Here is a 23531-nt window from a genome sequence, read left to right on the forward strand (position 1 = left end):
TAATTTCACAAACAGTCTTAATTTGAGAGGAAGGAGGCTCTGTTTAGTTATTTGTGAGATGAAAGATTTTCGTTCAAAGGAATATCCTTTATACATTTTGCCCTTTGTCACATGTAAGGCCAGGTTGAACACCTATAGCTGACAATGTGGACTGAAATGTGTCATACTCAGTTAGCATTATGATAGTTCCTTGAACAATCGTTCATTCTAAAATCATTCAACCAGTGACATTCTTTTGTCCACGGGCATAATGACCGCCATCGCAGTGGCTGCCCCTGCGACTGGGTCAGTTGGATGAGGGACCCATTAACGTCAGCCCTTAGTTCAGCTGGATGTGCGTCCTCTTCCACACATTTAGTTGAAGTGTATTGCGGTATAGAGACTCATCAGGTCCATAATACAAGCTGCCAAGATAATCAGAGGCAATATACCAGGATGAGGGCCATATATCCAGATGGGGACAAATACCAAAACGATGGTCATAATTAGGGCCATATACCAGGATGGGGACATATACCAAGATGGAGCACATATATCAGGAAGCTCGCCATATACCAGGATATGGGCCATATACCAGGATGAGGGCAATATAACTCAATGGGGACATATACCAGGATGGGGACATATACCAAAATGAAGGACATATAACAAGATGGGGACATATACAAGGATGGTCTGCATTGGTTGTGCATTATACTACATGTAGGATTATTGGCTATGCATTATACTATATGGAGGACTATAGATTGTGCATTATACTACATGGATGACTATGGGCTGTGCAATATTACTGTATGGAGGACAATGGGGGGCTCATTATACTGTATAGAGGATTATGGAGGGTGCATTATATTATTTGTAGGACTATGAGGAGTGCATTATACTATAGGAAGGACTATGAAACGTGCATTACACTGTATTGAAGAATATGAGGGGTACATTATGTTATAAGAAGGACTATGAAGGGTGCAATATATTGTGTGTAGGACTATGGGGACTGCATTATACTTCTGCTATTGGGCCCCATGACTTCTCTGTTTACACCTGGGGAGTATACTGGTTTAATATTTTTCTATACATTAAAGAATTGTGGCAGAATGGATATATATATATTATATATGTATATATTTATGAGGATGAGGGATATATATACCAGGTTGGGGCCCAAGATAAGGGACATATACCAGGATGGAGGGTATATACACAGGTGCATCTAACAAAATTAGAATATCATCAAAAAGTTAATTTATTTAAGTTCTTCAATACAAAAAGTGATACTGTATATATTAGATAGAGTCATTACAAACAGAGTGATCTATTTCCAGTGTTTATTTCTGTTAATGTTGATGATTATGGCTTACAGCCAATAAAATCCCAAAAGTAATTATCTCAGTAAATTAAAATACTTTATAACACCAGCTTGAAAAAATGATTTTAAAATCTGAAATGTTGGCCTACTGAAATGTATGTTCAGTACATGCACTCAATACTTGGTCGGGGATCCTTCGGCACCAATTACTGCATCAATGCAGCGTGGCATGGAGGCAATTAGCCTGCGGCACTGCTGAGGTGTTATGGAAGCCCAGGTTGCTTTGATAACAGCCTTCTGCTTGTCTGCATTATTGGGTCTGGTGTCTCTCATCTTCCTCTTGACAATACCCCATAGATTCTCTATGGAATTAAGGTCAGGCGAGTTTGCTGGACAATCAAGCACAGTGATACTGTTGTTTTTAAACCAGGTATTGGTACTTTTGGCAGTTTGGACAGGTGCCAAGTCCTGCTGGAGAATGAAATTTCCATCTCCAATAAGCTTGTCGGCAGTGGGAAGCATAAAGTGCTCTAAAATTTCCTGGTAGACGGCTGCACTGTCTTGATAAAACACAGTTTACCTATACCAGCAGATGACATGGCTCCCGAAACCTTCATTGATTGTGGATACTTCACCCTAGACATTGGAAATCAGGGTCCCAGAGTCTGTAGGAAGAGTGGAGAGACAGCTAATCCAAGCTGCTTGAGGTTTAGTGTGAAGTTTACACACCAATATCTAAAAAAGTAGATTGGCACTTATGTATTATGATTAGTGTTGAGCGATACCATCCGATATAGAGAAATATCGGATCGGATTGGATCGGCTCGATACAAAAAAAGTATCGGGTATCGCCAATTCCGTTACTGGAAGTCCCATTCAAGTCAATGGGACAGAAATATCGCAATGAAAAAAACCCCTTTCTTTACTTGCGCATCCAGTTCGGGAGGGGGGAAGAGTGTGGGCGGTGCGTGGGCGGACACTTTGCGCGTCTGTGTGTGCGGGCGGGGTCTGTGCGGGCCTGCTGGGGGTCTGTATGGGCCTGCCGGGGGCTTGTGCCGGCTGCTGGGGGTCTGTACGGGCCTGCCGGGGGCTTGTGCTGGCTGCTGGGGGTCTGTGCGGGCCTGCCGGGGGCTTGTGCCGGCTGGCAGGGGTCTGTACGGGCCTGCCGGGGGCTTGTGCCGGCTGCCGGGGGTCTGTATGGGCCTGCCGGGGGCTTGTGCCGGCTGCCGGGGGTCTGTACGGGCATGCCGGGGGCTTAAGCCGCTGCCGGGGGTCTGTACGGGCCTGCCGGGGGCTTGTGCCGGCTGCCGGGGGTCTGTACGGGCCTGCCGGGGGCATGTGCCGGCTGCCGGGGGTCTGTACGGGGCTGCCGGGGGCTTAAGCCGCTGCCGGGGGTCTGTGCGGGCCTGCTGGGGGTCTTATGTGTGTGCAGGCATCGTCCGATGGGACTACAAGTCCCATCGGGCGATGCCTGCTACAATGACAGTGATTGACACATTAGCCAATGATGGGACAGTAGTAGTCCCATCATCCGGCTAATGTGTTGAATGTAAAAAAAAAAATATATATATATACATACTACGTACATACATACTACATACATACTACATTCATACAACATACATACATACATACATACTACATACATACAACATGCTACAGACATACAGTACATACTACATACTTACTACATATATACTACATACATACTACATACATACTACATATATACTACATTCATACTACATACATACTACATACATACTACATTCATACAACATACATACATACATACTACATACATACATACAATCACTGTCATTGTAGCAGGCATCGCCCGATGGGACTTGTAGTCCCATCGGACGATGCCTGCACACACACAAGACCCCCGGCAGGCCCGCACAGACCCCCGGCAGCCGGCACAGGCACCCGGCAGCCGGCACAAGCCCCCGGCAGGCCCGTACAGGCCCCCCGCAGTCGGTACAGGCCCCCTGCAGTCGGCACAGACAGCGCATCATGATGCGCACAGACGGCGCATCATGATGACATCATTTCAGCAGCCAATCACAGCCACAACAGTGGCTCATTGCATTATGGGGACTTCCGATTCCGGTATCCGATATTGAAAAAATATCGGTACTCGGTATCGGAATTCCGATACAGTGAATATCGGCCGATACCCGATATTTCCAGTATCGGAATGCTCAACACTAATTATGATAAAACAGCTGTAATTTTTTTTGCATAGTCGAGAGAAAAGAATAATATACAGCAAGTCATTAGCCTATGCATTGAGCATTTTCTCAAGGTTCCTAAAGGTTTCTCCAGAATCTTGGGGTAGACTTGCCATATTCTCCAAAAGAAAAAACTTTATTGCTTATAGCAACAAATAACAGTGTAGCTTTCAGAGATGTTTTACTTCTTTATGACCTAGGAGTTTTTTATTTTTGAGATTTTTTTGTTTTTCCCTCCAGTTGTTATAACGGTGCCATAGCTGTTTTATAATTCTATCACCTTATAAAGGTATGTTTTTGCAGTGCAAGTTATCCTTTTGAATGACTCCATTAATAATATCATGAAAAAAAAATAAATTCCAACATCATAGTTGTAAAAATGACCTTGCAACATTATTCTCCTTGTCAGTAAAATAACGGCAATACTAAATTTGTTCAGTTATTTAGTTATTTTAGTGAAAAGAAAAATAAATTTGTAAACAAAATAAAAAATGTTTAATTTGTGTCGCCTTTTTTTTTTACTTTAACCCTTCTCTGCCATTAGACGTACTATCCCGTCCATGTGCTCTGGGACTTAATTCCCATGGACGGGATAGAACGTCATAGCCGATCGGCCGCACTCACGGCTGACACCCGGCACTAAGAACCAGGCACTTTAACCCCGGAACACTGCGATCAAACAAGATGACAGCGTTCTGGAGCCAGCAGAGGGGCTGACAGCTCCTCTGCCTTTGGATCAGAGTGCTGTGGGATCCCGATCGCTGCCGTGGAGACCCAATGTCTTCATGATGACATCCGGGTCTCCAGGCCTGAAAGACTTCCTGTCATGCACAGTGCACGTCAGAAAGTCTCTCAGGTTAGTGTATAGAAACTGCAGTGCTATCTGCATGCTATAGAAGTGATCAGCCTTTACAAAATGAGTGTCCCATAGTGGGACAAAGAGTAAAACTTAGAATGAAATAAAAAAATTTTTTTAAATAATCGTAAAAGTATAAAAATAATAATAATATAAAAATCAAGATTTATTTGATCACTAAATAAATATTTGAGTGAAAAAAAATCTAAACAATAAAAGTAATGACCAGACCTATAAAACTGTCCCATTAGTTAACCCCTTTAGTGAACACCATAAAAAAAAGGCAAAAAACAATGCTTTATCATCATACCGCTGAACAAAAAGTGGAGTAACAGGCAATCAAAAAGACCAATATAAATACCCATGGTACCACTGAAAACATCATCTTGTCCTGCAAAAAATGAGCCACAATGCAGCCTCATCAGCAAAAAAATAAAAAAGTTATAGCTGTCAGAATAAAGCGATGCAAAAACAATTATTTTTTCTATAAAAATTTTTATTATATAAAAGCGCCAAAATGTAAAAAAAATATAAATGAGGTATCAATGTAATCATACTGACCCAAAGAATAAAGCTGCCTTATCAATTTTACCACACGTGGAATGGTGATTTTTGCTCATTCTGTCTCTCAAAAATCAGAATAAAAAGCGATCAAAAAATGTCATGTGCCCAAAAATGGTACCAATAAAAACGTCAACTCGTCCAGCAAAAAAAGAAGACCTCACATGACTCTGTAGGCCAAAATATGGAAAAATTATAGCTCTCAAAATGTGGTGATGCAAAAACTATTTTTTGCAATAAAAAGCATCTTTTAGTGTGTGACAGCTGCCAAACATAAAAACCCACTATAAAAACCTGCTATAAATAGTAAACCAAACCCCCTTTATCACCCTCTTAGTTAGGGAAAAATAATAAAATACATTTTTTTTATTTGTTTCCATTTTCCCATTAGGGTTAGGGTTAGGGATAGGGCTAAATTTAGGGTAAGGGTTGGGGCTAAAGTTAGGGTTAGGGTTGGGGCTAAAGTTAGGATTACGGTTATGGTTGGGATTAGGGTTAGAGTTGGGTTTAGGGTTAGGGTTGGGATTAGAGTTTGGGGTTAGGGTTATGGTTAGGTTTGGGAATAGGGTTAGATGTGTGTTAGAGTTAGGGTTGGAGTTAGAATTGAGGGGTTTCCACTGTTTAGGCACATCAAGTGCTCTCCAAATGCGACATGCGTCTGATCTTAATTCCAGCCAATTCTGCGTTGAAAAAGTCAAACGGTGCGCCTTCCCTTCCGAGCACTGCCATGCGCCCAAACTGTGGTTTTCCTGCATATATGGGATATCAGCGTACTCAGGACAAATTGTACAACTTTTGGGGTCCAATTTCTCCTGTTACCTTCAGTAAAATAAAACAAATTGGATCTGAAGTAAATTTTTTGTTAAAAAAGTTAAATGTTCATTTTTTTTAAACTTTCCAAAAATTCCGTGAAGCACCTGAAGGGTTAATAAACTTCTTGAATGTGGTTTTGAGCATCTTGAGGAGTGCAGTTTTTAGAATGGTGTCACCTTTGGGTATTTTCTATCCTATAGACCCCTCAAAGTAACTTCAAATATGACGTGGTCCCTAAAAAAAAATGGTGATGTAAAAATGAGAAATAACTGGTCAACTTTTAACCCTTATAACTTCCTAACAAAAAAAATGTTGGTTCCAAAATTGTGCTGATGTAAAGTAGACATGTGGGAAATGTTACTTATTAAGTATTTTGTGTGACATATCTCTGTGAATTAAGGGCATGAAAATTCAAAGTTGGAAAATTGTGAAATTTTCAAAATTTTCACCAAATTTCCTTTTTTTTCACAAATAAACACAAGTTATATCAAAGAAACTTTACCACTATCGTGAAGCACAAACTGTCATGAGAAAACATTGTCAGAATCACTGGGATCCATGGAAGCGTTTCAGAGTTATTACCTCATAAAGGGACAGTGGTCAGAATTGTAAAAATTGGCCCCGTCATTAACGTGCAAACCACCCTTGGGGGTAAAGGGGTTAAAATCCATCAAGCTGTGCACGGTCTTGTTTTTGGTGTAGTAAGCTTTTTTATTAATACCATTTTGAGGTACTTGCAAGGTTTTAATCACTTTTCATTACATTTTTGGAGGAAGTGCCAAAAACAGCATTTCTGATGTTTCTTTTTTTTCTGCATTGAACATATTGGTTTAATAGTTTTATATCTTGACATATTGGGCTTTTTTGGTTGGACACAGCAATGGCAAATATATATTTGTTTTACTATTTATGTGGTAAAAAGGAGATGATTCAAAGTTTTAGATTTCCTTTATTTCATTATTTTATTTTTATATTGTTGCTTTTTTATTCCCTTTATGGAACTCGAACTTGTGATTGTTCGATTGCTTATACTATATACTGCAATACTACATTATTGCAGCATTTAGAGAAATTAGATATTCCCATGGAACTCAGCCAGTGGCTGAATTTCAAATCGGTACCAAAATGGTAGTCACTTGGCCTTCAGTAGACTTCTTGTTTCTATGCTAACCCAACAGTTTGCCACAATCACATCGCTCATGGCCAATGGGAGCCAGTGCACACACATTTGCAATGAATTAATTTAAATGGCATTGTCAGAGATTGGCTAAACTGCAGTGCTATCAGTTAGTTCCAGCCATTGTAGTTATAAGCAGTTGCCGACTATGTAACACAGTCGGCGTCTTCCTGGTATAATGCAGACTCAGCTCCTGTGCTGACTTCATAGTTTCCTAATTGACCTATTCTAAATATGCATCCTAGATCGTTAAGAAGTTAAAAATGAAAACTTAGCTCTAACTGAGGCAACCAGTTTTGATACAACATTTCAGCAAGATGCCTTAAAGGGGTTGTCCCTTTTTAGAAAAGCGTGGTCCCTTGTCACAGTTTTTTCCAAAGAGAAACCCCCCCACAAACCAAGCTTAATCACTGTCCATAAGTACACCATTGAGTCTCCACTGGTGCTGAGGTCCGATATTGGCTGTGGTGCTGACATCATGTCGACAGCACTGCAGCCAATTACTGAGCTCAGTGGTTCTGCCCCTGCAGATGGAGCAACCCGCTCCAAGTAACTGATCTCACTGATTGGCAGCTGCTTGGGTTTTCCTGCACCCGAGACAAAAACTCAGCTTATCTCTCTCTCCTATACATAACTTAAGTAATTTGAGTAGTTGTTATGTAATCGTGCATATGCGATTTGCATACTTACAGTCACGTGCTGACCTGCTGCCCTACCTTATTTTCTCAATCTTTGATGAAAAGTTACAGCCACTGCTTCACTGAGAGAAGCTAGTCGGCACATGACTGTAAATATGAAAATCGCATGAGTGGTCATGTGATATCCGCAAGCTAAAACGAATCCTGACAGTGAGTATATGACACACTTTTAGGATTTGACATGCTACAGTGCATAATTTTATAACGAATACACCTAACATACATATGTAGAAACCCTTAACTTGTCGGAAGGTACAATACTGTATTAACATAGCAATGTATCAGGTTGTTTGAAAATTATTGATTGCTACATATGCAAACATGAAAACCAATAGCAGATAAATGCATCACCTAAACTGCCAACAGTACAGAAGTACATCATAATAACTACCAACAGTAAATGACTACATCACATGAACCACCAATAGTACAGAAATACATCAGCAGAATCATCAACCATACAGAAATATATAATCAGAATCACCAGCAATACAGAAATACAGCATCACAACCACCATCAGTACAAGAATACATCACCGAAACCATCATCAGTTCAGGAATATATCACCAGAACCACCATCAATACCTGAATGCAACACAGCAAACATCATCACCATAATCACTAACATTACAGAAATACAACATCACAACCTCCATCAGTACATCACCAGAACCTCCATCACTACATGAATATATCACCAGAACCAACATCTATACAGGAATACATTCCCAGAACCACCATCACTACATGAATATATAACTAGAACCAACATCTATACAGGAATACATTCCCAGAACCACCATCACTACATGAATATATAACTAGAACCAACATCTATACAGGAATACATTCCCAGAACCACCATCACTACATGAATATATCACTAGAACCAACATCTATACAGGAATACATTCCCAGAACCACCATCACTACATGAATATATCACTAGAATCAACACCAAGAAGAACACCAAGTGGTAAATGCTTTTCTTCAATACTTTATATGCATCTTCCAAGTTCAAACAATACTTTAAGTGCAAGTCAGCAACAATATTATATTCACCCTAAGCAAGCAATCCTAACTGAGGCTTTAAAGAAGATCCAGCAGTAGGATTCATGCCTTGATAAAATACATCTTCTCTATTGTAGATCAGTAAGATTTTTTGGAATAAATCATGCAACAGTTAAAAGTTGAAAACGCTTTTCATTCCTATGTCCTTAACCATTGCATAAAGCCAATTGAAAGTAAGTGTTTCAATTGTATTTGTGCATTAAAGATGCTAGTACAATTGAATGCAAGCAAGTGGTGTCTTACATATTATCCATGCCAGCTGTTAATTTGACAACTGTGTTAGAGAACATCTAATTCCACTCCCTGGGGACAAATTCCCCCTGACTCCTTCCACTCTGGATATGCCTTTCTGTGCTGTGTTTAAGATATAATACACTTTAATGGAAAATTATCTAAAAACATATTCAGATGTCAAAACTTGCTCATGTCTTCTTCAAAAGGAACAAGGTATTTCATAATAAGTACCGTATGTATTGTAAAAAATAATATATCCTAATGCTGAAAATTGCAGAATAATGGCTACAGGTATACATGCAATCTGTGTGCTGCCTCTTGATTCCGCATCTCCAGGGATCTCCCCAGTGACTTCTACTATTATAATTTACAGCCAGTGGTGTGTGTGTGTGTATATATATATATATATTTATATATATGCTGTATACTTATGTGTATAACCATATGTATATAACATTGTAATTGTGTATTAAAATCTACAGCCGAGCTAAATGAATTTGCTGACTTAGAATACTTTCGGAACTATAATGTTGATTTTTTGATGGTGCATGAAGGGAATCAAAGTACATGAAGTGAGAAACAATAGTAAACTGAGCCAATGAAAATGGTTCATTTATTTTATAGGAAGAGTTCATTTCCTCCATAAGTAATAACAGGAAGCGCAGAGCATGCCACTGACTGTTTTAATAAGTCACAGTGAAATCGGAGGGGGGTGTACTCTCAAGCACGGATCCCATTGGTTCTCCTCTTTTCTGTCCCGTAATTTTGCAGTAAAGTTCCTGATGTACTCCTGTTGGTTATGTGCGCAGTTTGTGCTTAACCTCAGCAGAAACATCAGCATTTACAGCTCCTATACAAGGGTCACATTACCCACACGCACAAAGTGCTTACCTGTAATATTACACAATAACCCAACTAAGATTCAAGAACAATGAAATATTTTTTCAGACTTCAGGAACCATATGTCCTTGAGTTGGTTAATTAAAAAGCATCGTCATTTCATAGCTGCACATTATACTGTAGATGAGAACATTAGTTACTTCCATAGAAGTTTATAGAAGTACAGCAAAATATACCTTGTTAGGCCCTGTCCATATCATGCTGTTATTTCCTTTTAGTATGTACACTGTGTGCATAATAATTAGGTACCGTATATACTCGAGTATAAGCCGAGATTTTCAGCCCATTTTTTAGGCTGAAAGTGCCCCTCTCGGCTTATACTCGAGTCATTATCCCAGGGGGTAGGCGGGGGAGGGGGAGCACAGGAGCTGGCGGCTGTCAGATCATACTCACCCCTTCCAGGCGCGGTCTCTGCAGTCCCTGCTTCTCAGATGGTCTCTGGCACCGCAGCACTTCCTGTGTTCAGCGGTCACGTGGTACCACTCATTAAAGTAATGAATATGCACGCATATTCATTACTTTAATGAGGGGTACCATGTGACCATTGAACACTGGAAGGAGCTGCTGGCGCCGGAGACAATCGGAGAAGCAAGAAGTGCAGAGACCGCGCCAGGAGGGGGTGAGTATGATGGGGGGAGCCATGCAATATTCAACTGTCCCCGTTCTACCACCGTGCACTGCTCTGTCTTCCACGTCCTCTGGCTGTGATGTTCAGGTCAGAGGGCGCAATGACGTGTTTATTGCGCACCCTCTGACTGAACAGTCACTGCCGAAAACCGGAAGATAGAGCGGCGTGTGTCGTTGGAGCGGGGACAGGTGAATATTGCAGGCGCCGGGGCCCTGAGCCAGCGGCGACACCAACACATGGCCCCCATAGCGCGCTGGTATCCCCGCCTGCTCAGGACACCGGCACCTGGATCCCAGTGATGAGAGATGAGTAGAGTATGTCATTTTTTTTTAATTGCAGCAGCATATGGGGCATATATATATCTATGAAGCATCTTATGGGGCCATCAACCTTAATGCAGCATTATATGGGGCATCTTATGGGGCCATCAACCTTTATGGAGCAGCATATGGGGCAAATTATTCTATGGAGCATCTTATGGGCCCATCAACCTTTATGGAGCAGCATATGGGGCATATTATTCCATGGAGCATTTTATGGAGCCATCAACCTATATGGAGCTTTAAACGGGGCACATTAATCTATGGAACATCTTATGGGGCCCATCATTAACCTTTTATGCAGCATTATATGGGGCATATTTTAATATGGAGCATCTTATGGGGCCATTATTAACCTTTGTGCAGCATTATATGGGGCATATTTTTGCATGTAGCATCTTATGGGGCCCATCATGAACTTTAAGGAGCATTATATGGAGCATATCATTCTATGAAGCATCTTAAGGGGCCATTATTAACCTTTGTGCAGCATTACATGGGGTGTGTTTTGAATGGAGCATCTTATGGGGCCCATCATGAATTTATGGAGCATTATATGGGGTATATTTTGTATGGAACATCTTATGGGGCCCATCATGAACTGTATGGAGCATTATATGGGGCTCCTGATTCAATATGGATATTCAAAAACATTTAACCCACTGATGCCTCAATTAATTTTACTTTTATTGGTATCTATTTTTATTTTTGAAATTTACCAGTAGCTGCTGCATTTCCCACCCTAGGCTTATACTCGAGACAATAAGTTTTCCCAGCTTTTTGTGGCAAAATTAGGGGCCTCGGCTTATGCTCAGGTCGGCTTATACTTGGGTACATACGATAATTTGTATTTTTGATGAATAATTTTATTATTGAACAACTTACAGTGCTGCCCATCTGTCCAAAAGGTTAATAAGCCTGAATATTTAAGAAAGTAAGTGAAGCTTTGTCTTTCTTAAGAGAATATACACTATGTGTGTAGAATTATTGGGCAACTATAAAAATGCAGCATTATTATGCAACTCAATGAAAAACGTAAATTTTCCCATCTCAGTTGTTTATATTCATCTGTACGCGTAGAGTCACAGACTCATATGAGAGAATCGGATCAATTAAGTAAATCCTACACTGGTCAAACTATGATCAGAGTGTGATCATAGTGTGATCTGATTCCCTTGGATGAGGAGAAGATGGAGAAAATAAATGTATCCATCTTGTCTATTCTGTCAGTCCTTGGAAATCGGTCTGCACGCAGATGGCATAGGAGTGCAGTCCATTTTTTTCCCATGGACTCATTGTCTTGCATGGCCAAGTGCGATCCACATATTGGATCAAACTTGGTCATGCTGCAATTTTTTTCCCCAGGCTTGTTCTGTACGAGGAAAGAGTGTGCATGGCCCCATGGAATAACGTTATTTTGAGTGCGATCCAATGTTTTGTTGGATCGCACTTGAACCAATTTAACAGACTAAGAAACTGACCAACATTCGATGGATAGAAGACTTTTCCCTGAAGGGCAGCTGAAATACGTACATTGGTCACTGATTTATATTTTTAAATGTTTGAGTGGTTGGGTTATTATTCTCACTTTAAGGACTCGTGAAGATGACTGTTTTAGCGAAAAGCCTTCAGTGAAAGCCTTCCATCCATCAAATGTTGGTCAGTTTCTTAATCTGTTAAATTCCTGATGTACACACTAAGCATGTTTATGGAACTTCATTGCTCAGATGGAGGTTAAAACTTTCCCGCAAAGTCTAGTAAAAAAAATTGCACAACATTTATGTGGAGCCTATGGTGACGGATGTCATCATATGGCATGTGGAACAGGCATCTATTTAATATGCTTAAATACTGTATAGCTCAAGCTTTTCAGTACCTTTTTATGATATATGCATTAAAAGACTTTTATAACAGCCTATGGGTACCGGATACCTGTTAAGGCTACCAAACATTGCCATCCATCACCAATAAACTATAATAGCTTTCATTCAATGGAATACATCATAGACCCAGTAACAACCTATGAGATGTATTTTTGTCATAGGCTGTGAAGCAAAGCAAGAAGCTGGCTCATGAGCTGAGCCTGCTTCATACCTGCCAGATGCCGTCTGTGTTACGTAGCCAGCATCTGTCTAAGACTGCAGGGTTCAAAGCTTGCACACTACAGTTTAAATTTGACTGTCGAATCACTGACAGCATATTTTAAGTTATTTTGTCATAACTAGTGCATGCGCACACAAGCTCGAGTTGGCCTTCGATGGATGGGTTAATATGGCAGCCAGGGGCTTGCTGAAGGTCACTATAACTGCTATGTTAGCCCTCCTGTGGAGTTCAGCCACAAATTTCATATCACCATTTACAAAATAGCTTGACCCCTTAACAACCGCCAATACGCCTTGTAACGGCAGTAGTTAAGGGTACTTAAACCACAGCACCGTTAATTAACGGCGCTGTGGAAAAAGTATATAGCGCCCCCCCAGAGTCTGATTTTCTCTAGGGTCTCGGCTGCCAGGCGTAGCTGAGACCCCAGAGAACATGATTTGGGTCGGTTTTTACCGACCCCGCTTTTGCGATCACCGTTATTAACCGTATAACAGAGACTGCAAAAAAAAGCAGCGATTTTGCATTTACTTTTTCTCTCCTCTGATGTGATCGCACATCAGAGAGAGAAATAGGGTCCCCGATCCCCCCGGTACCTCCCGGTCATCCTCGAGCCCTCCTGCATCCTCCGGTGGGTGCCACCATCTTCTTCCAGGAAGAAAATGGTGGGCGCATGCGCAGTGCGCCTGCCGAAGCTATCGGCCAGCAGATTCCATTCATTCATTCCAGGTACATTTTGATCACTGTGACAAACCCTATCACAGTGATCAAAATAAAAAAAATAGTAAATAAACCCACCTTTATCACCCCCTTAGTTAAGGAAATATAATGAAATTAAAAAAATATATTTATTTTCATTTTTCCATTAGGGTTAGGGTTGGAATTAGGGTTAGGGTTGGAATTAGGGTTAGGATTAGGGTTAGGGGTGGGTTAGGGTTAGGGTTGGGATTACGGAGAGGTGCTGCTGCTGATTCTGAATAGGGAGAGCGTTAGGCAGGGAAGTAGAAAAAAAATTGCATCTGCTGATAGCACTTTCACTGTACAGTTAGTGTGCAGTGAAAGGGGAGGATTTTTGTTGTGTGCAGCAGTGCTGGTGGTGATTAGGCTGCCTTTTAAGGCTACCTGCTAGCTGCATTGCTGTGTGCACACTGCTGTTAAAACTGCTTTTTTCAAAGCACTCCAACTTTTATTATTTTGTCCTGGTGAGTTACTGAGCGTTCATTTTTTCACCCACCGTATAGCGGTGTACGCTCCTCACACACTACCATGTACCGGCTGGTATCATGGACAAATAGAAGCTATCTGGGTGTGGCTCTGGAAGAACAAGCCGAGGAGTTTTTCCATTTTTCCAGACCTACACCATAGAGAGCTGTCCGTTTTTCAAACAGTTTCGTATATCTGCTGTTTGATGACAGTCATAACTAGACAGAGCAGCGTGTGTCAGTCCCTATACAAATAGACGGAGATTGACAATTTTCCATACAGACACCGTATAGCGGTGTACGCTCCTCACACACTACCGTGTACCACCTTGTATCACGGACAAATAGAAGCTATCTGTGTGTGACTCTTGGAAAAAAAAGCCAAGGAGTTTTTCCATTTTTCCAGACCTACACCTTAGAGTGCTGTCCACTTTTCAAACAGTTTTGTATATCTTCTGTTTGATTACGGTCAAAACTAGACAGAGACAGCATGTGTCAGTCCCTATACAAATAGATGGAGATTGACAATTTTCCATACAGACACCGTATAGCGGTGTATGCTCCTCATTTGAGTTGAGCGAAACGGGTCGGTCAAATTCATAAGTCGCCGACTTTCGCTGAAGTTGGGTTTCATGAAACGAAACCCTATCATAGCGTGAGGTCGGCCAAGAGGAGCAACCAGAGCGCCAAAGTCGCATTTCAAATGATGCTTCCAGCGCCCTTTTTCAGCCAATGATGGAAGTCGCACATTGTAGGCAACGCGATAACATGGGCAGCGGTCACCACCATCTATGAGAAGGGCATGCAAGAGATTGGCTTGCTTTGTGTAGCAAGCCAACAACCAATATAGCATGTACGGATATTCATGAAAGACAATAGAAACCGTCTCAACTAATGAATAAACCAAATTAAAGTCCAGATTATAAAGACTTAAAAATGTTTTATTAATTACACAATAAAAGAAAAACCAGACAAATAAGACATAATACAATACCATAAAATGTCATAATGTAAGAAGGTAGTAACATGGTGAACACATAAGCCATAAGTAAATATAGTGATCATAAAAGTTCCATCCGCAACAAAGTGCATATAATGAACAGACAAAGAGTATAAAAACTCAAATAAAGTGCATAGGAAATGTAATAAGATCATAGATACCCGTGATCAATGGCTAAATGCGTCTCCAGCTCCCTCCAATGTACGTTTCGCCTACCTTGAGAAAGCCACGGTAGGCGAAACGTACGTTGGAGGGAGCTGGAGACGCATTTAGCCATTGATCACGGGTATCTATGATCTTATTACATTTCCTATGCACTTTATTTGAGTTTTTATACTCTTTGTCTGTTCATTATATGCACTTTGTTGCGGATGGAACTTTTATGATCACTATATTTACTTATGGCTTATGTGTTCACCATGTTACTACCTTCTTACATTATGACATTTTATGGTATTGTATTATGTCTTATTTGTCTGGTTTTTCTTTTATTGTGTAATTAATAAAAAAAATTTAAGTCTTTATAATCTGGACTTTAATTTGGTTTATTCATTAGTTGAGAAGGTTGCTTTGTGTAGCGTCACAGGGGCTATAAAAGGGTGTGCAAGCCCGACCGCCATCTTACTTCTGCCGATCTTAGCATAGGGAGAGGTTGCTGCTGATGATTCTGTAGGGAGAGCGTTAGGCAGGGAAGAAGAACAAAAAACTCCTTCTGCTGGTAGTGATTTTCACTGCACAACACAACAGTTTGTGTGCAGTGACAGGGGAGGCTATATTTTTGTGCATCAGCTCAGTTGGTTATTAGGCTGCTTTATAAGGCTCCCTGATAGCTGCATTGCTGTTTTCACACTGCTGTGCAAACTGCTTTTTTAAAAGCAAAAATACTTTTCTTCCTCTTTTCTGCACAGTTACCAAGCGTTCATGTTTCCACACTTTTGTGTGCAGCAGTCCTGCTTATTAGGCTGCCTGCTGCCATACTTGGACTGAGAGCATCATTGTCAGCCTCCTAACATATCTAGGGAGCTTCCAATTGTCCCCAATACTATATACACCTTGTACTTTGTCATACACCAGCCTATTTCAGCCTGTTAAATTAAGGTGTAATCTATAGTGGGCCTGAGATAATAGTTCAGCCTCCTAATATCTCTAGGGAGATTCAAATTCTCCCCAATACTATATACACCTTGTACTTTGTCATACACCAGCCAATTTCAGCCTATTAAATTGAGGTGTAACCTATAGTGGGCCTGAGATCATAGTTCAGCCTCCTAATATCTCTAGGGAGATTCAAATTCTCCCCATTACTATATACACCTTGTACTTTGTCATACACCAGTCAATTTCAGCCTGTTAAATTGAGGTGTAATCTATAGTGGGCCTGACATAATAGTTCAGCCTCCTAAAATCTCAAGAGAGATTCAAATTCTCCCCAATCTATATACACCTTGTACTTTGTCATACACCAGCCAATTTCAGCCGGTTAAATTGAGGTGTAATCTATAGTGGGCCTGAGATCATAGTTCAGCCTCCTAATATCTCTAGGGAGATTCAAATTCTCCCCAATACTATATACACCTTGTACTTTGTCATACACCAGTCAATTTCAGCCTGTTAAATTGAGGTGTAATCTATAGTGGGCCTGAGATAATAGTTCAGCCTCCTAATATCTCTAGGGAGATTCAAATGCTCCCCAATACTATATACACCTTGTACTTTGTCATACACCAGACAATTTCAGCCTGTTAAATTGAGGTGTTATCTATATTGGGCATGAGATAATAGTTCAGCCTCCTAAAATCTCTAGGGAGATTCAAATTCTCCCCAATACTATATACACCTTGTACTTTGTCATACACCAGTCAATTTCAGCCTGTTACATTAAGGTGTAATCTATAGTGGGCCTGAGATAATAGTTCAGCCTCCTAATATCTCTAGGGAGATTCAAATTCTCCCCAATACTATATACACCTTGTACTTTGTCATACACCAGCCAATTTCAGCCTGTTAAATTGAGGATTAATCTATAGTGGGCCTGAGATAATAGTTCAGCCTCCTAAAATCTCTAGGGAGATTCAAATTCTCTCCAATACTATATACACCTTGTTTTACAGTACCATATAGCTGGTGGTATTTTGGGTACATTTTCCCAAAAATGTGGAAGTATGGTGGAAGAGGCTTGCCAGCTGGTACTGATGGTGGTGGTGGTGCATCTGCTGGTAGTGGCAAAAGCACAATAGCACCTAAGGCAGGAGGTGTTGAGCCTGCGTCATTGTCTGGCTCCACAAGGCCTCGAAGGCTCCCTTTTCTGGGAGTAGGTAAACGCTTTTAAAGCCGGAGCTTCAGGAACAAGTTTTGGCTTACATTGCTCACACAGAGCCTCCAGCTCTATCGCCTCCTCTTCTGAAGTTTCAAAAAACAAAAGCACTGAGTCGTCAGTGGAGGCTCCTGGTCAGGAACAACACCTTTCCTTGTGTCCTTCACCCCTTCCAAAAGTGAAGGATGCGGCAGGCCACACTGCAGATTACTCCATGGAGCTCTTTTCACATACCATGCCTGGGGTATCAAGTCAAATTGTGAATTCCCCAGTCCATGATGAATCTGACATGGAGTGCACTGATGCACAGCCACTGCTAGATTTTTCTGCTGGTACATTCACTCAGAGCACTACATTGTCCTCGCAGTGTACTGAGCCAGAATATGACCCTGATGAAACTCAGGTGCCCCTTCCCACATACTATACCACCTTACACGGTGACACAGAGGAAGGTACAGATGAAATTGAAGAGGAGGTGATGGATGACCCACTTGTTGACCCAGATTGGCATCCATTGGGGGAAGAGGGTGCCACTGCCAATAGCTCAGAAGAGGAGGAGGAGGATCCGCAGCAGTCATCGACATCGCAACAGCTGTTATCTGGCAGGCCCATAGCAGTCCAAAAACGGGATACAAAAACCAAAAGAGTTGCAGGACAGCTTGGCCAGATGGTCAAATTAACACAGAGTGCAAGGCCTCAAAATGTCTTCCATAGTAGGAAGAGTGCAGTGTGGCACTTTTTTGAACAAAATCCCAATGATCAGGCAAAGGTTATCTGTAAGTAGTGTGCAAAGACCTTTAGCCGAGGGAAAAATCTAAGAAATTTGAATACCAGTTGCATGTTTAGATATTTAACCACCATGCACTTGCAAGCGTGGCCGGACTACCAAACCTCACGTACCACATGTGCATCTGCTCCGAATGAAGGTAGTCAGCAACGCTACATCGCTTCCCCCACTGTAAGCCCACCGGATAGCACACCACCAGCAGCAAATGTTGAGGTGTCGTCGCAAGGCCAAAGCAGTCAGGGAATCACAATGTTATTGCTACGAAAGACTGAATCTAGGCCATCAGCAAGACCACCAACACCATCACCAACCCTCTCTCAGTCCGCCATGTCCACCGCTAGTTCACCATATGCAGGTCTCAAGTCCAGCTCACCCTACCAGAGACTCTGAGTAGGACAAGAAAGTACTCATCCCCTCATCCGCATACACTGTGTTTGAACGCCCACATTGCCAAAATAATCTCGTTAGAGATGATGCCCTACCGGTTGGTTGAAAGCAAAGCTTTCCACGAGCTCATGGCCTACGCAGTACCACGCTATGACCTACCCAGTCAGCACTTCTTTTCTCGAAAAGCCATCCCAGCCCTCCACCTGCATGTGAAAGACCGCATTGTCCATGCACTCAAGCAATCAGTGAGTGGAAAGGTGCACCTCACAACAGATGCATGGTCCAGTAGGCATGACCAGGGCCATAACATGTCCATCACTGCGCACTGGGTTAATGTGGTGGATGCAGGGTCCCCACGGGACAGCGGCGGTGGGACAGTGCTGCCTAGCCCACGGTATAGGAAACAGTTGGCTGTAGGCGTTCGACCCTCCTCCTCCTCCAGAAGCGAAAGCTCGTCCACAGAGCGCAGTCGCACAAGCACTCCATCCGCAGCTGCCAGTGTTGCACACTCGGTGTTCCACTATCGAACAGCTAGTGGTAAGCGTCAGCAGGCTGTGTTGAAGATGATGTGTTTGGGCAACAGACACACCGCGGACGTACTGGCCGACTACTTGCAGCGACAAACTGAGTCATGGCTGGGCAGTCTACATCTTGAGGCAGGCAAGGTAGTTAGTGATAACGGCTGGAATTTTGTGGCAGCCATAGCCCTTTCAAAACTCCGACACATACCTTGCCTGGCTCACACCTTGAACCTGCTGGTGCAGTGCTTCCTCAATAATTATCCAGAGTCAACAGGCCTGCTCCAGAAGGTCCGAAGACTGTGCTCGCACATCCACCGGTCGCCCGTACACTCCAGTTGTATGCAGAAGCCTCAGCGATTGCTCCAACTTCCCAAGCACCGCCTAATTATCGACGTTGCAACAAGGTGGAACTCCACCCTGCACATGGTTGAGAGGCTGTGCAAACAGAGGCAGGCTGTAATGCATTTGTGGGAGGATACACGGCCAGGCACTTTGAGGGCAGACATGGAGTTGTCGGGTGTGCAGTGGTCGAAGCTGAAAGACCTCTGTAAAGCCCTTCAGTGTTTTGAGGAATGCACACGACTGGTAAGCACACACGACGCCATCATAAGCATGAGCATCCCACTTATGCATCTGCTCATGCAAACTTTGACGCACATTAAGGAGCAGGCGTCTGCAGCCGAGGATGAGGAAGAGGAGGAGGGAAGCCTTGATGACAGTCAGCCATTGTCTGCTCCGGGACCTCTCCTGGACGAGGTGGAGGAAGAAGAGGAAGAGGAGTAGGAGGATGATGATGGGGATGATTATTTAGGGGAGGAGGATGCTTCTCGTGGGGCAAGAGAAAATGTTGGTGTGGCAAGGTCGGGAACAGGGTTTGTGCGTGACTGGAGGGATGTGGATTTGCCAGAAAGTGGTCCTCCACCCAGCACTCACAGTGCATCATTGACACCTGGAACATTGGCCCACATGTCAGATTATGCCTTGCAGATCCTAAAATGGGACCCCCGCATTGCCAAAATGATGAACGATGACGACTACTGGTTGGCCAGCATCCTGGATCCACGCTATAAAGGCAAATTCCAAAACATCATGCCACAGGAGAACCTTGACCTAATATTGGCTAACAAACAAGCAACTCTGGTAAACCGTTTGTTTGAGGCATTCCCAGCACACAGCAGCGGTGATGGTTCTCCAACGAGCCGTAGGGGGCAACATGGAAGAGGTGTTTGTGGTGCACACATCAAAAGTGGCGTTGGAGACAGGGGTTTCATGACCATGTTGTGGACTGATTTTTCAAGTCCCACTTACATGACTGGTAATACTGCATCGATTGAAAGTGACAGGAGACAGCAGTTGTCAACTATGGTTACAAACTACCATATCGATGGTAGTTCCTCCATTTGTAGCTGCTGAATGTCCAACATCAACATATGCCATTTTTTAAACCTCCCTAACTGGGCCACCTCCCCCCCATGGCTGAGGTCACCACCTAGCGCATGCAACCGTACAAGTGCCATTGCCCTGGACAGGTGGGTGGGCTGACCCTTGGGCGTCGGCACTGGCACAGGGTCCCTCATAGTGCAATCAAATATCTCTGATGGTGGGGGTGTACACCCGCCGTCAGACACACCGGCATACTATGAGGGGCCCAGTGCCAGTACCGATGCCCACGAGTGAGCCCCCCTTGCTTGGGCAGGGTCCCAGCATTTGCATTATTTACCTCTCCCTGCTCCTTTGCTGTGTAGTCTGGGCTGTCAAATCCTTCCCTGGGACTGCCACTACAAATTTGGTGAACTGATAGATGATGGTTAAGACGTAGCTATGCCCTGTCCTGCTGGTCGGGCTTTAGCTTCAGATGATCAATGGCTTCCATTTCTTATGGACGTCGACTCACAATGAGATGCAGTGGTGGTTTATCATCAGCTTTCACAGTTTTCCTACTCACACACGTGTGACATTCCTGCCCACATTTTTAAATGTGCCCTGTCATGCCAATCCAATAGAATTGCCTACAGCCTGTGGCTTCTGTCTTTTGCACTCCAAAGTTACCTGACAGATCATGATAGGCAGTGAGGACCATGTCTACATCTCTCCCTGTGATCAAAATTTGATGGAGATGAGTAACGGTGATGGGATCAACGGTACTGCGATACAGCAACCCTTTCTTCACAAAGAACTGTTTTCGCTGTCTCCACACACAAAGTAATTGAGGGTCAGCATCGCCTCTGAGAATTCTCCTGGGAGGTTTTCCCCTGATTAGTAATTCCTAAATATCTGCAATCACTCGACTTTATGTCTGTACTTTTATCCATCTCGTTTCCTCTTGCGGAGAGTCTGGACTGTCTTACTGAGACAGAAATATATACAAGATTTAAAAATACCCCAACAGTGTATACTGGTGAACGCTTCAGAAACATTTCCTTTTTTCTACTTTTTAGATTGTTGTCTAATCCATACTGAGGCTGTGAGTGTCTTTGTCGGACTCCGGAAATAAACACGGAGATTTTAAATGTTTAAACTATGCTATATAGACCTGTTATCCGGTGATACTGTACCCTTTCTCAACTTTCTGCAGTCTTGTCGAATCCATACTGTGCCTGAGACCCTCTGAGTCTGCCTCCTGATTACAGATGAGTGGTGTTTGAGTGGAACTGTTGGCCAAGTTCAAATTCTAGCTGTTTTGGGCGGTGTTAGATCCGTTCGTCGAACTACAACACTTTGATTAAAATTCGGCTGTTCGAGTTTCCGTTCGAGAACGTTTCGTTAAACAAAAGCGTATCTTTTTTTCACATTAATAATGGTTTTCAATGATAATAGACAGTTTTAGGGCATAGTAGCGGTGTCTGGTAGCCAGCGGTGTAGTACACCTGTGAAGGAGCTACACCTTGTGTGTTTCTAATAATTTTTTACAGCATATTGTCCTGAAAATCCTTTTGGGCCTAGTAAATGTGTCTGCTACTCAGAAGAGGAGCCCACCCGTGAACCGAGCTATGCCGCCTGTTTATGAAAGAACCAGTTTTTGACTGCATTTACACCATTTAATACTTTGGGCCTAGTAACTGTGTATGCTTCTCAGCAGAGTTGGCCACCCGTGAACCAAGCTATGCCGCCTGTTTATGTAAGAACTGTGTGCTACTCAGCAGAGGAGCCCAGCTGTTAAGCAAGCTACAGCACCTGTGGTTTGGACACTTAATTTTTTCACATTCTTCCTGGAATGCCGTTTAGGCCTAATTCCGGAATTACGGTTGACCTGCACTTTCTGGGAAATGCTTGTTTGCGGGGAAGAATTGTAATCCCAGATCCCCATCACTAACGGGGTTCAGCGTGTTATCCGCACCTGTAAGTGATACACGCTGGTCCTTTCATTGTAGCATGCATGCAGTCCCAGACATGTAAGGGCATGACAGACCTGTTATTGGCCGATCTCGCGTGCCAGAGCCTCGCGTGTCCCTCTAGTAAGCTGGACGCGGACCGCGGGGGCATGCCGGAGTCTCGTTCGTTAACGGAATTAAGCTTGCAATCTGTGCAGCTTTTTTGTGGATGGCATGGTTGAGGTTGCCCGTGTTGAGTCCAATTAAGCCACAGGCTCCACTCCTGGTGGTGCCCTTCTGGACATTCCTTTAAGGTTCAGCTTTGCAACCATACTGCCCCCAGAAACCAAACACGTTTCCTGACAGTGACATTCTGGTCAAAGAGCACGATGACATCACGTCTGTGCGCCCTCTGCCTAAACAGTCCAAGTGCAGAGAGATGTAAGATGGGGACGACGGGGAGTCCAGACTAGTACAGGGATTCCCTATCAAGGAGACTTATTTAATTGTTTTAAAGGTTGGGAGAATTTTTTGGGGAGCACGATACTCTGGAGAATGATATCTGGGGCCCACCATACACTGGAGCATTCCAAAGGTGGACATCAGTCACTGGAGCAGCATTTGCATGGCCCATTATACACTGGAGCATTAGAAATGGGGCTCATTATATATGGAGCATTATTTGGGCCCATAAGACACTGGAGATTCATCCATGGTGAACAACATATACTGTAGAATTATGTGGAGCTCATCATATACTGTATCGAACCGTATCTGTCCTTGTAAGAATACAAGGACAGAACAATGGAAAGGACACCATTGTAGGCATTTACTACAGGCCGCCTGTGCAAGCTGAAGATATGGATGAACTCTTTATGCATCAAATGGCCAAGTTCTCCAAAAAATATGACATAGTTGTCATGGGAGATTTCAACTATCCATACATTTGTTGGGAATCTCTCTCAGGCAAAACTAACAGGTCAAGGAAATTCTTATCCTCTCTTGCTGACAACTTTATCTTCCAAAAGGTAGGGGACAAAACCAGGGGAACTGCTACCTTGGATCTAATCCTTATAAACAGGGAGGAAATGGTTGAGGAGGTAAAAG

General features: G+C 42.8%; 1 protein-coding gene across 1 annotated transcript in view; it reads left to right on the plus strand.

Annotated features, from left to right (window-relative positions):
* The window catches only part of VEPH1 (ventricular zone expressed PH domain containing 1), a 915267-nt gene that overhangs the window by 628505 nt on the left and 263231 nt on the right, over positions 1–23531 (plus strand). The gene's annotated exons all lie outside the window — the stretch shown is intronic.

Source organism: Dendrobates tinctorius, unplaced genomic scaffold, assembly GCF_039654945.1.
Source record: "Dendrobates tinctorius isolate UK_male_01 unplaced genomic scaffold, ASM3965494v1 ptg000060l, whole genome shotgun sequence".
NCBI lineage: Eukaryota > Metazoa > Chordata > Amphibia > Anura > Dendrobatidae > Dendrobates > Dendrobates tinctorius.